At 35.7% G+C, this 14554-nt stretch overlaps 1 pseudogene; it reads left to right on the plus strand.

Annotated features, from left to right (window-relative positions):
* Positions 1 to 226: 226 nt before the first annotated feature.
* On the plus strand, positions 227 to 13659 carry LOC128922167 (acetylcholine receptor subunit alpha-like 1; annotated as a pseudogene).
* Positions 13660 to 14554: the final 895 nt, after the last annotated feature.

Genomic DNA, 14554 nt, shown 5'->3' on the forward strand with positions numbered 1-14554 from the left:
AAACAGACATACCTAAAGGGAGGCAAGGGAGGAGGGAAAATTGGTTTGAGTAAGCTGATAGCAACTGACAACAACAACGAAATAAACGTGATAATCTACCAACAATGAGAACAACCATAAAGTACCGTAATACTATAGCAATAACAATATCAACGCAAACATGCTAAATTCACTCTACGCCAATTTGAGGTGAGCTGACACAAAACTCCGCAAAAAAACGCGCCAAATGAACAACAAATTACTTATAGAAGAATACCGCAGCAAAAGCACAGAGAATGAGGCAAATAAGATACCACAAGCGCAAAAACTAAATCACAACAAATGTGCGTAAAGTCAAGACAGCCCGTGATAGCTTCATTCATGATAGCTCAGAGGAGCCTCAAGGGTACACGCCCATCACATTGAGAGTTGCTGATCACATTTTGATGATTCCACCTTTCATTCGTTCCTTCCTTCCTCTACCTTCCGCTTGCCTCAACCACTTTCGTTGATGATTTTCCGTTTTCAATTTTCAAAATCACGTATACGCCATGGCGGTGGTGGGGCGGGTTTTTGAAGTGAGGCTTCCGGTTTTTTTCCTTTCGGCAACTGATAAATGCGGGCGGCACTCAAATCAAACACTTAACACCACCAAAACCGAGCAAACGCTTGTTCAAATCAGTGTCTGTGCGTGGAGTGTAACTTTTTAACCGTTACATTGAAGGCACTTTATGTTTTTCTTCTTTTCCAGCATTTATTTTAGAATTTAATTTTGGTTTTCACTCACTCTTCCCTCTTTCTTGTTTTGCAGTTTGCACAGCTGGCCCGCATTAGAAACGCCTTCTACACGCCCTGCTCGACAACTACAACAGTCTGGAGCGACCCGTCGTAAACGAATCCGATCCACTGCAGCTGAGCTTCGGGCTGACGCTAATGCAAATCATCGATGTGGTGAGTTTTGTTTGTCTTTCGCTTTTTTTTCGTTTTTTTCGTGAATAAGTAGGTGTTACCCCTATCACATGCCACACACATTAATCGCTGGATGTGCAAATTACATTTTAATACGCCCTGAGGTATGCTACACTGAAGGCATTAAATTAGCAAATAAAGCCAATTACGCGGGCGTAGCGCACAAAGGAGATTGTTTAACCTTCAATTAGCCTAAAATATACACGCAAGTATTCTGTGTTAGTGCGACCCACATATTTCTTCACGGTATGTAAACGCTTTATGAGACGAATCTAATTAGTGGGTGTTATAATAAAGTGAAAAAATAAAATCCTGAACAATACTACTACTACTACTAAGAAACGAATATTTAATTTGTTTACCAATAATATAAAAAAGTTAAAGATATTTCTAAGTTTGTCAAAATATACAAACCAGTGCATCAAGCATAACTGATGTGTCTATTGGAGCAGTTTAAGTAAATTCGAGATGTTTGTGAACTTTTTTAATTTCGATCACAAACAGTAGCGTGGCCTTGACTTTCCAACACACTATCAATGACCTTTCTTCATCAAGCAGTCGCTTCTACAACGATGCTCATTCAGCAAAAAATTTCTTCGCACAGCATTACCAACTCTGCTCCCTAATAAAAATGCTAATTAAAAACACACAAAAGCAAATTTTTCATAATGAAATTGTTAAAAATGTAAATTAAATAAAGTAGAAAACCCCGCTCTAGATAAATCAAACACAACAAAATGAAGTCAATGTGAGGCATTCGGAAATATAAACTTTTATGATCACTGTAGAGGAAAAGCGAAACGGAAACTTGCCCTTGGCTAATTTTCCCACGCAGATGCATAACAAAGTTAACAAGGTAGCAAGCAGTCACAGCAGTGAATCTGAATGCTTTCATTAGGCAAAGTAAGCTACAGCGCCTATTCTTATGCTACGTTTGACGCGTTTATCTTCAGCTCTGTCTTCTCTTTCATTTGCGCGCTTTTGTCGATTTGTGGCTTTTATAGTTGCACCGTTTACACTGGGATATGTCATTTAATTATCACTTGCGACGTCAGAAGAACAGAGAAATCAGTGAAATCACAAGCCTGTACTCACACTTGCCGAGGCTCATAGAGTTTACGCTGATTACACTTCGTCATATCATTCAAGAAACGCACACTATCTGTTCGCAATGGGAAAGCTTTGCTTGTGGCTTTTCCTTCATGCGATCTCTTGTCATTAACTATTTTACACTGTCGACGCAAACCGAACAGCTTTCAATCTTTAATCATCCACAATTAGCCTACAAATGCCAAAACGCACAAATTTCGGTAGACATTTGTCTTTCTAACCATTTACAAACTTATTTCGGCTTCCCACGCTAATTGCGAAATTAAAGTTATTTCCAACACATTAGCCGTTCCGTGAGGTCTGTGGAACGATACGAAGAACGATAAACTTTAGTTTCTATTGTTATATTTAGCTTTGCTTTCACACTGTTTCTTCTGAACCTTCATTCATTTGATAGCGTCTGTTTTTATCTCTTTTCATTTCCCATTGAATTGAAACCGCTTTCCTCAAACTCCGCTCATCGTTCTATCGCTATTGTTTACCTAACAAACCGAAAACTGTCTTCTTTTACTAATCGCCAAAGCCAAGCGGCTAATTCCATGCCTCTCCCCGGTTCCACTCTTTGTGTTCCAATTATCTTTTATAGTTGTTGTTAAAAAAGTAGAAAGAGATTAGCTTCTTACTCCATTTTGCATCGTCTTTTATTCTATTCATTTTGATATTACATTAAACATCGCCATAGATAGTACTTTTCCTTCCTAGATACTTTTACTTTGTTAAAATCATCATTCTATCCGTTTCAACGGCTGAAAATTTAATGAACTCTATCATCATAGCTTGTCCACGGTAATCCAGTTGGGCTCACTCTATTAATTTCATAAAAATTTGTTTTCATGAATATTCATGAGATCATCGGAGGTTATATTACTTCTTGGTGTCAATTTGAACCAAATTCCAAAATCATATTTTCACAGGGCGATTAAAATTTCACAATTTGCGAACTTCATTGCTTCTAATTTCTTCATTTCGTTATCAATTCATAGCACGAAACGAAGGTTCGAAGCTAAAGTTGTTTCTCGTACTAATTGTTATATTTGTATTTCTGCGACGCAATACCTCAAACTCGAATCCAATCCTCGCTAGATACCCCAAGAGTACACTATGTAGAGACAAATTCGAACTGGAAAATAAATACTGCAACTGTGTTAATTTTTCATACAGCTCTAGACAATAAATAATCAAACTTGCAAAAATACCGTTGGGCTAAGTGCGAATTGAACAATAAATTACAAATTAACAACAGAAAGCATAGATTTGCACTAATTAAAGTTAGAGGGAGAAAATTGTTTTCTAGAAATCAGAAAGCAAAAATTGCAATTGTATCAGAAAAAGAGCAAATATTCGGCTTTTGGCTTCGTGATGAAGGAAAACAATAAATTTGTTTCATTATTTCAATATCAGACAGAGGAGGCATCACGATTTTCCACATTCTACAGAGCATTATGTCTTCGCGTGAGTTTTTATTTTCATTTCAGCACAGCATGGCGATAATATATCAATTTTCTACGTGCTCCATTCAAGAACAAATGTGTTCACGGTCGTCCTACATGACGTATGAGTAACATTTTGTAAGAACTTATTGGTGTCTATCGTAAACAAGCTTAGCAATGCTATCTATAATTGAACTGACCAAATGTTCGTGATTTTTGTTTTATGTTACAGAAAATTACGTATGTTTTGATATAACCAAGAGTCTACACGCTTGATTCATTTTTTATGTTTGTGGGTAATCAAATGCCATTTTTTTGTTTTTCTGCCGTGGGCGATTTAAGGCATCGCTGTGGCATATGTCTAATATGTTATTATTGGAGCTTTCTGATTTAATAATAGTTTATAAAGTTGTTCTATACATATATTACTTTCTATAAATATTTGGACTCTTGGCATTTCGATTCCAGCCCTTAAATGTATTAATTTGTAAAAGTTCTTTTTTTAAATTGCAAACGACTAATTATATTGAAATGATATGTATTCCGCCTCCATATTATGAAACACGATAACAGTTATGTACTATATTTGCAAAATGGGGAAACAACTAAATATCCTTCAAAGGTATGTCCTTTAAAATAATATGAACGTGTGATGCTGAACAAATTAATGTGCTGATTAACGCATACACATAAACCTACAATACCCAAGGATATCCATTGAAATATACACCAGTTTTAACAGTCCGCTTACTTTTCTCCTTCGCTTCGATGCTATCTGTACTAACAACAAACTTAAATTGGGTATACCAAACATATATGTATAAGTATAAATATAGCTTATCAAGCAAGAACGTGCGAAGCGAAAACAATTCGGGTAATGGGTATTTACTGCAGATATTTCTCAGCACTCTGATTTCATCTCATTTTTATTACCAAAAACCAGATTTGTTTCGTGTTTGTTTGAGCACATGGAAATGAGTGTGTGGAACATAAACCCCCACATTTAATCTATTAAAAATTAAAAAAGAATTTGAAACATATGGAGGGCTTGGGTCTTTTTAACTTCACTTTCTCCATTTGATGACTATCCGAGTCTACACTCGAAGATTGAAATTAATTGCTTTCTTTTGGATTATGTGATCCAAGAATTGAAAAAGCTGTCACGTATAACGATTTGTCTTCATACATAATCTTGGTTAGGCCTTTTTCGAGCTCATAAAAAAATCACTTGACAATTTAAATTGTACAAATATGTCAACTTGTTACATGAGAATCCACTTAACTGTATCGTAAGCTTAAAGCAGGGAAAGGGTGAGGGTCTAAAAAGCGAACTGTGGGTAAAAATAGAGACAAATATTGGTATCAACAGTTCTTACGCCAAATATTCCTCGAATATTTGTATGTATTTTTGAGGATATAAGAATGAAAGTTATTCGAGAAAAGAATAGTAATTTAAAGAAGGAATGACCTGTACTAAATTCATATGAGACTTTTAAATTTAAAATTTATACTCAAATACTATGTCTTGATCCTTGGCTCAATATGGATTCAAATTTGCAACCAAGAGGCAACTCTTGATTGAGATTAAGAGAATAATCAAAATGTCCTGCAGTAAAAAATATTTTTCCAAGGAGGGAAAAGAAAACTTGTAAATTTACACTAACGCATAAAATCCTAATCATTATGTTTATTAAAAACATTGTATTCACATTTAACATTTTCTCGTAGGCGTCCAATTTTCATACGTAACATTTCATATACGCCTGATAAATCCAAATGAGAAATATAATGAATATAATCGTGAAAATATAAGTAACACACTAATAAAGATGCGTCTGAGTCATCCAGCAGGCGGCTGAGACACGTGAACTGCACGCAAAGAATATCAGATTGAATGAAAAGCTTAAGTAAATGCTAAAAGCATGTGAAAAGAGAGTTGATGAAAATGCCTATGAACGAAATTAATGAAATTATTACAATGATTTTCTCTTGCTTTCTACACAGTGTTCGTCTCTTCTGAGAAGTGGCACGTGACATGCATACAAATGCCGCTAAGTGCGTGCAGACGACGCATTCACTCAATGAATGAAAGAGTCAATGAGTGCACATACACATATATGTAAGTGTGGATATAAAAGAATTTTGGGAATATGCGTGCTATACAATGAGACAAAGCTGGGCTGCTGAAAGCTAATTTGTTGCGGCAACATGCGACGGCGATTAGGAAGTTGCTGGCATTTGGAGGCTGTGGGTTATGCCAACGAAGGTCACATGAGCAGCTAAGTTCGGGCGTTCCTACGTAACAATATTAGTACTAAGATGTGCTGAAAGCAAATGGGAGAATGGAAAATGATTCAATGATAGGTAGCATGATAATGCCGAGAATGGTGATAATCATGATATTTATACTCTCGCTGTACTCTCGCTTATTCTTTACTATATTTAAATGTGTGTACCTCACCACGTGTTTCGAATGTGTTGTGCGATATATATAAGTATAATTACATATATCCGTCTATGGTTGGTAATAGATCAATGAAAACTTCAAGAAGATTAAATTTGCTATGCGTTCAAACGACCTTATGTATAAATGTGGTCTTACAAAATCGAGACAAAAGACCGGCAACGGAACATAATAACTGTAAGGCAACGATATGACATAAACATTTTGATTTTGACACATAATATGTCAACAGCTGTCAACGAAACAAATTCGTTTGGTTGTTACGTGCTTAAGTAAACACAATAACGCATGCTAGGTCATACCTAATCGTTTTTCTGTATTTACTGATCTGTGTGTGGGTATGGGAGTTTGTGTGCACATTTGATGGTTCACCAAATTATTACAAATGAAACGAGCTCATACGTTTCTATAACCTACTCACAAACACACATAAAAAAAGAAATAGAAAAAAGGTCCATCTGAGCATTGCATTAGCCAATGAGTATGGAAAAGAATGAATATTTCCAGAAAGCACAAAATGTGCACATGAAAACGAACTGAAACAACAACACATACACAATCATGCATACATAAGTCTGCCTGTTTTGCAGCATTTTTTCAGTAAAACTCTTATGTAAATTTTCGCAAAAATTAGTTGGATGCTATTTTAGAATAATGTTAGCTACGCCTTCTTTCCTCATTTCTTCATTTTGCTTGTTTTAAATATATTCATGGCACATTTTCAGGCGCAAGATAAGCAACAGAAAAATCTTTTTCCATACAAATGCTTTCGTTTCATTGTTCTATCTGCTAACTGACCAGACAAGTGGGAATAATGCTACAGTGCAACACCCCTCTCTTCTCACCTCAAAAGCTTTGCATCAGCAAAGCCATTTATCAAAGGGGTACACACACAAGGGTTTTCTTTTTGCATAGTTTTATATTTTTGTGCTTTAAAAGCTCCCTATCTGTTTGCCATTGTATTAGTGAGTACAATGCCCGAGGCAAATTCTCACTTTAGATTTTTCTAGCTGCCATTTTGGGTATTTACATAAAAGAATTCCACATACAGATCTGTATTTGAGTGTGTCCGTTTTTATTTATGGGAACTCACGAGTTTATTCATGCTTGAATGCAGGCTTAATATGTTAGCTGTGTAAAGGAAAACACACGAATTGGTGTTGAACAAAGGAAAAAGGGTTGTGGCTATATTTGCTTCTTTAGAGGTGCCAAAGCTGAAAATTCAAACCGGAGAGCAGTGGAAGTTTCCTTTTTTCTAGCTTTCCAAATTTATACAAAAAAAAAAAACAAAGGGGAGTAGTTTTATTTGAATAAAAAACTCACCTATTTAATCCATTGAATCAAGATTACGAACTTAAATATAGCATTTAATAAAATCGCAGGTGGTTTTATGTGGGCTCCAATTTGAACGAGTTTCAACGAGTGGCCGCGAACAATTTAGCGGCTCAGTCGCATTGCAACCGCTTTGTTGCTTTTGATGGCGTTAGCTCTGCAGTGCTAACGATAAGTTAACAGGTTCCAAAGTGACGCCAACGCCAATGGCAATGGCAATACAAACAGCAATGAATACCGTAAAATCACAACCAAGTAACTGTAAACCATAACCACAGCGACGTGTCTGCACCCCTGGCTCCACACAACTAAGTGTAACGGAAATGACCCAACACGCAAAATAGCAAAGCCAATTTATTAGATATGAGACTGGACGCGAACGCACAAACACAATCAGGGAGCCATGCGAGTGCCAGCTAGAAATCTGAAAGCGTATATACTATATGTTTGTGCGTATGATAGCTCTTCTGAAAACATATGCACACTTTTCTTCGCCTGCACTTTTTCATCGCCATTCACGTGAGTTGACATTTTGCCAACTCAGTGTATCATTTAAAAAAGTGAGAATCAAGCGTACAGCCGTGGGATATGCGATATAGTTATCAGTTTACTGGCGAAGCACACTGCTTTCTGAGGTTATCTACGTATACGTCCCGTTAAACCAATCCTTACTTCTATATATGGAATTATTTCTGCTGTTGTTGGTGATGATGATTTTGTTGAGGCTTTTCGCTGTATTTTCACCAGTGATCAAGCAAAGTAAGCCATTTTAATGTCACAAGCGGGGAAGCGTGTATTTTTCTATTTTGCCGTTTTCATTCCACTCTGACTAATAAATGTGAGTTTTGCCTGCAATAATTTCCTTGTTAAAAGAATATCATTTGAATTGTGGTGGCTGGCGCTTCAAAATCAAATTAAAAGCTTCTTCTACATTTTTCTCCTTTTGGGCATTTTCTCACACAAAATTTGTTGTCGTTTCTCGGTTTCTTGCTTTATGCAGTGAAGCGTCCCTAATGAGTTGAGTTGTATAACAAATATAATAAGCAAGTCGACAGTGAAATTCAAATGTAAAAGTGTTGAAAGAGTTGTCATGCAACTTCCTGTCAGTATTATGCCACAACAACAAAAATAGTGATAATGTGAGTAAAAAATTGGGTATTGGAAGCTCTAAAGCAAGCCTTAAGCTCATGATTGCGTTAGGCGACGAAAGTAGAAACAGAAAAGTTTCCAAAAACATTTTTAAAACCCTTTCGGCTAATTGATATTTGATAAGTTTCCACGAAGAAAATAAAGAAAAGGCAAACGGAATGACGCGATGTAATTTCCTGTAGTTGTTGTGCGAAAGGATACTCACTAGCAGAGTAAATTAATTTTATTTGTGCACAACAAACCAATTTTAATTGAAAACAACAACGGTAAAGAAACTCGATCCTAAACAAACTCAAGTTGCAAGAAGCGCAAAAACTGAGTCACATAACCACAAATTATTTTTAATGTTCTGAAGAATCGCATTTTGACCGCATTGAATCGCAAAAGCGACAAGTGTTTACCAGTGGCTGAAGACAGCTCGTGCATTTTGTGTAAAGCAATTTCAACTTTTGCACCAAATTCTACAAAAAATACAAGAAATATCTGCAAGAATTCTTCGCTTGCATGAGACTTCTACACCTTATATTTTTTGGCATATTTGCCCTTGTTCATCTCGTTTATGAAGACAACAAAAATTCTGACATGACAAGCACTCAGCAACTAATGTGAGAATGTGTGAATTGTTTCTTTCAATATGTGGACTAAGGCGTTTTTACATGACTTAACTATTTTACCGGGATGTTGCCTGAAAATTATTGATTACCAAATGCAGCGACACTAATTAAGCAAAAACTGAATTTGATTTAATCAATTAAATAATTGATTTTGCATTTAACCGCTTTCTTGATCACAATGAACAAGAATTTCACGCCAACAATGCTAGGGAAAGCAAGTGTAAACTAGAACAAAAACACAGGTTGGCTAAAATGAATGATTGAATTCAACAACTGTGAATGTCAAATTACTGAAACCAAAAACCAAAACAAAAAAAAAAAAAAAATGTAAATTTAGTTTTGTTAAATGGTATGAACTGCAGCTGAAAATTGGCGAATTCCCCAAAGCCTGCGCAGCTTTCGTGTTTTGCAAAAACATTGTCAACACGAAAGCAAACGAGCATGTTGTTCTTATTGATATTTATTTATTTAACAGCGCGCCAACAAGCGTCGAAATTGCAGCAGCGTGTTTCGTCGGCGCTAACAATATTTGCAACCACAGTTATTCGGGGAACTTTGACATGTGCATCAGTATTTGCCGTGTATTCACGCTTTGCAACTGATGTAACAAAAACAGCGAATGACTCTGTAGACATCAAATCAAAAAGTGCTAACAATTTTGAACCGAAAATTTCCGTTTATTTGTGAAAATTGTGGCAACCCTAATTAGCCACAACGTCCGAGGGTTGCCATATTGAATGTACGAATTCGAATACCTTTTGTTGACCTTTTGTGTTTGTTACAGCTTCTAGCAAATGTTTGTTCATAGCTATATGCGATGTCCTTCAGCACACTGCTCTACACTGCTGAATAATAAATGTCTTTGTCATATATGTATGTGTTTATGTATGTGTTGAAGTTTGGGCGAGCTGCTCATCTAAACTGGAACGTTTTGATTTTCTGACTAATTGTGCAGCAGTTTTGTGGTGAAACTTGTTTAAGGCATTTGCCGCTGTTAAAAAAAAGTACATTTAATTTACGTTAATTTTCATATGCACGAGGTTTGAATTTGACAGCTGTCAAATGTTGATTCGCTCATCAAATTGCCGCCACAAATAATGGCAATTACTTTTGTTGATTTTCGCCCTCAATTGTTTATTTTCCTCTGATTGGTTTCATTGTGCGGTGTAAAATTTAATTTTTTGTTTCAAATAAATGCCAGCACAACAAAAACAACATTCATACATTCGTATTTAGAAGGCGAAAAACTGAAAACCAGAAAATCGATTAATTTCAAGAGTAAATAAATATGTGAAAATGTTATAATATTCAGATTGTATGTATGTAGGTGAACGTGATACCGATTTGCTTTATTGAAATATATTTATGGACTAATGACATTAACAATACTTAGGTTAAGCTGCCCATTCTGAATAATAATGAAATGATTTCATTACACACGCCATAATTAATTAATTATGCAAAACGCCTCCATTTGATGCCAGCTCATATCAATTTATGCGCCAAAACAGGTGTTTGTATGACTGGAAGTGCCTCGAAGTATTAAGATCATTTAATTCTTAGCACACGGCAATACCTGAACAACTCATTACCAAACCCCAATTATGAGGGAGATTACCGAAAATGACTTTATAGGATTATGAATACGCACTTAGAGCAATTGACATAATGTAAATTTGGATATATACATATAGTAGATATATTTTAATATATTCTCTCTACATAGGAGGATATACGTACGTAGATAAAATGTAAAATATCGAATATCCACATCGTATTCATTTGGTTACTTAAGGAATCACTTAAGATTACCTCATGCTGATACACTAATTCGTTTTCGAACTGGAGTCCATATTGTTCAAAATATTATAATAAATTCAATTCTCATGCTTTAGTATTTTCTCACTCAGTGGATATTAATTTTAATTCGAATAACTAGTATTTTCAGTATGTAGTAGGACAAAGCTGACAATCGACATTTTGTTTGTTTCTCTGCAGGACGTAAAGAATCAATTGCTAATAACAAATATTTGGCTCCCCAAAAGCAACAAAATATTGTCACACACTACAACAACAGACATCTAATATGAAACACAAATACGAAACTAGCCAAATTAAACAAAAGCTTAAGAAGTCAAATAAATAACGAAACATTATATAAATAAAATATAAGAAAATCAAATAAACATATTCTGCTGAAGTGAAGAGTGTCGTTCGATTGGGGAGAGCATCTGCTGGTTGGAATACAAATTTTATCCAAATCTAGAATATACCAGAGCATCAGATATTTCGATTAGAGACGCATTAATCTTCAGCATCGGCCAAATCGTCTGTCCAGGGAATAATGTCAACAGCTTTTATTGCCAAACTTGCGGACAGACAACAAATAAACAGAAATTTTGCTCTAGGGGCGTTGTAAATAAGAAACCTACAGTCATGTCTTTAGGTAATTGTATTTTTTAGAAGCAATGTTGAATGGCGAATATGCTTTAACTGTCTGGTCATTGCTTTCTTATTAAGTCCACTCATAAATCTATCCGGTCCGACAATTACAATTCAAATCAAAAGAAATGAAGTTAACTGCTGTTGTAGCCTAAAATAAAGAATTGCGTAGATTTAAATCATCAAGTAAAGAGGAAATCGCTGTGACCCTTCCCCATTCAGTCCTCCTTCATCCTTCAACAATCAAAAGCGACACTCGACATTGCATAAGGGGCCCCATTAATGTCATTTCCTATTGGAAATGCTATTACTTTGCTGTAACTCAATATTTCTCACACACTTTCAATTGCATTGTATGACGGTGCGTATGAGTGACATTAATGGAGTGTCTAATGCTGGACAAAGTAAGTGTCTTATGCAGCTTACAAAACTTTTCACATTTGCACATTCTAAAAAAAAATAATTTTTTAACACATTCTTGTATTCCCTTAATCACAATTACTGATTACACTCATTCAGGAATCATTACTTGCAAATTGCACAAAACTGAAACGAAATGTGGCACATGTGGCAATCAGCTATGAGTATATGTATATGCAGTCCATTCCTTAAATCACAGATTTTGTATTGTTTTCGAAAAGTACCAATTGAGCGCAATGGGTAATACCACCGCTCCTATGTGAAATTTTTGAATATATTCTTTATCTTTCAGCCCATCTCCGCTATACCCGTCTGCCATTTGTAATAGTTTGTAAGTCACTTTATATCCTCGTCACAACTATTCGGCCCTCCTTTGCCACAAGTCATGATGAAGCGCTTTCCATCACTCAGCTTGCAGCACTGCCTTCTTGTAATTTGTCTCTTTAGTCTATTGTTCATAGACGCTGGCTATTTGTTCACCATGTTTGCAAGCCTCTATTTTCGTTTGTTTTGCTAAAATTGCTTTTTGCTGAAATTGGAAACCTCTTTTGCTGTTCCCGATAATTGTTTGCCCACTGATGCAGAAACCTTTGTGTGTGTGTGTGTTAGAGCTTTGGAATGTAATATTTGTTTTGCTCATATTTAATTCTAACATCGACACAGATTTACTTCCCATTTCACTTTACGTACGCCAATTCCACAAGCAGTTGATTCTTTCCCACTTGTATGAGCTGGCACCTATTTAATCACGAAACATATTTATTGCGAAAGAAAGCTTAAAATTACAAGCACTACAAACTATGATCACTTATTTGTCGACCAAGCTCTCTTGTGCTTGAAGCCTTTCTCTCTTAGCGCTGCATCATTCATCATCCATTAGTGCCTTTGTCACACCCACAGCGAAGCAAATAATATGTTTTACTGAAATCGAAATTAGTGTCTAAGAGTAACTGGAACTGGCAGCCCCTCTAACCACCTATTCTCTCTGTCACCATTTGCCTCAACACGTAACGGTTTTCTATGTGTTCGGTGAAGCAATTTGCCGTTTTGCATTCCGTTTATAATTTGGCGGTTGCGCCAAATGCATTTTGATTACTTCTGGCAACTCATGTACTTAGGAAATTGTATTTTAGCGCAGCAACAATGCAACACTGTGCCATTAATAAAAATTTCTCGAAATTAGGTCGTAGTAATGGGTCTTAAAAGAAAAGTGTTCGGTTGCTGTTGCAATTTACAATGGATTTGCTGTAAAAGACATCGCAAGAGGCACCAAGAGCCGTCGTAGAAACAAACGAGTTAATGTGATGTTTAAAAATTATTTTACTCTTAAAATAAGAATTTCTTAAAACTTAAGAATCCTTCTTGAATTTATGAGAGAAAATTGCAAAAAAAAAATATATTTTTACTGTCAAATCCATCATAATTTAGATTACATTTCGATCTGAATGAACTGTTAGGCAGACATTTGTGACTTAATTGAATCCTATATTATCAGTACAGAAATCGGATTATTATTAATTTTCACTATAGTTACAGTTATGATGGATGGTAAACCTTTAAAATATTTTAATTGAATATTTAATTTATGGTTTAGGAATGGAATGACATGAACTTGCGCTGGAACTCAAGCGAGTATGGCGGCATACGGGATCTCCTCATTCCTACACACAGACTTTGGAATCCGGATGTGCTCATTTACAACAGGTGAGTTGACAGCTTGCATTCATATCTACAATAACAAAAAGGTAATCGAAAAAAATTACGCATAAGTCACTATGAAATAAATATCTAAAAAAGATAAGAATATTGCAAAATAGTATATAATAATACATATCTACAAACACAAGAGCACTCTAGCGAATTCTCATTATATTCTCATTTTGAGCGCAGAAGGTAAAAAAGTCTGCTTATGCATTTTTTGTTACACTTACTCACACTATCTGTGGCCTTAGCACAGCTCCCTCCAGCGCTTTAACTATTAAGCCCTTGGGAGCAACGATTATTCCATACAAAAGCATTTTTTATTTAACGTCTGAGGCACGTTTAAGCCCCCCCATTGAATGCGGGTCATTACTTTATGGTTTAATACATATCTGAGCTTCTCTACGTAAAAATTTATACGTAGAGTCTTTAGTACATGGGGTGCTCCGCTAAAGAGATTGTATATTTCCTCATTGTCACCTGTCAAATTCAGTTTTAGTTTTAACTCGTGTTCATAACGAAATTATCGCACTAAAAACAAATATGAGGAGGAGTTTGAAACACGGTACGATTGTAATGAAGCAAAACAGGCGGCTCACTTTGCATACACAAACAGATAAAAAATTATATGCTAACAAAAGCAGTAAAATGTTGCAACAGTGTGTGTGTGTGAGTGGAATAGAGAACGCATCGCAATTAATATTTCATTGAAGAGTTTAAGCCAACATCGGCATTAATTGCGTTTATTGTTTCGCCTTTTGCATTCACTTGTAAACACTTCAAATCCCTTCAGCCGCCTCACAGCCTTTAAAAGATGGAGTCTGCTTTCCCAGTCAGACATAAATACTTGTGTATGTGATTTGTGACGAAACAGAGTAGTGTCACGTTAATCCACATATTCAGAGTGAAATAAAAAGCTGCGAATGTGTTAAATCATTGACGCG

The sequence above is a fragment of the Zeugodacus cucurbitae genome, chromosome 5 (assembly GCF_028554725.1).
Source record: "Zeugodacus cucurbitae isolate PBARC_wt_2022May chromosome 5, idZeuCucr1.2, whole genome shotgun sequence".
NCBI classification, from domain to species: domain Eukaryota; kingdom Metazoa; phylum Arthropoda; class Insecta; order Diptera; family Tephritidae; genus Zeugodacus; species Zeugodacus cucurbitae.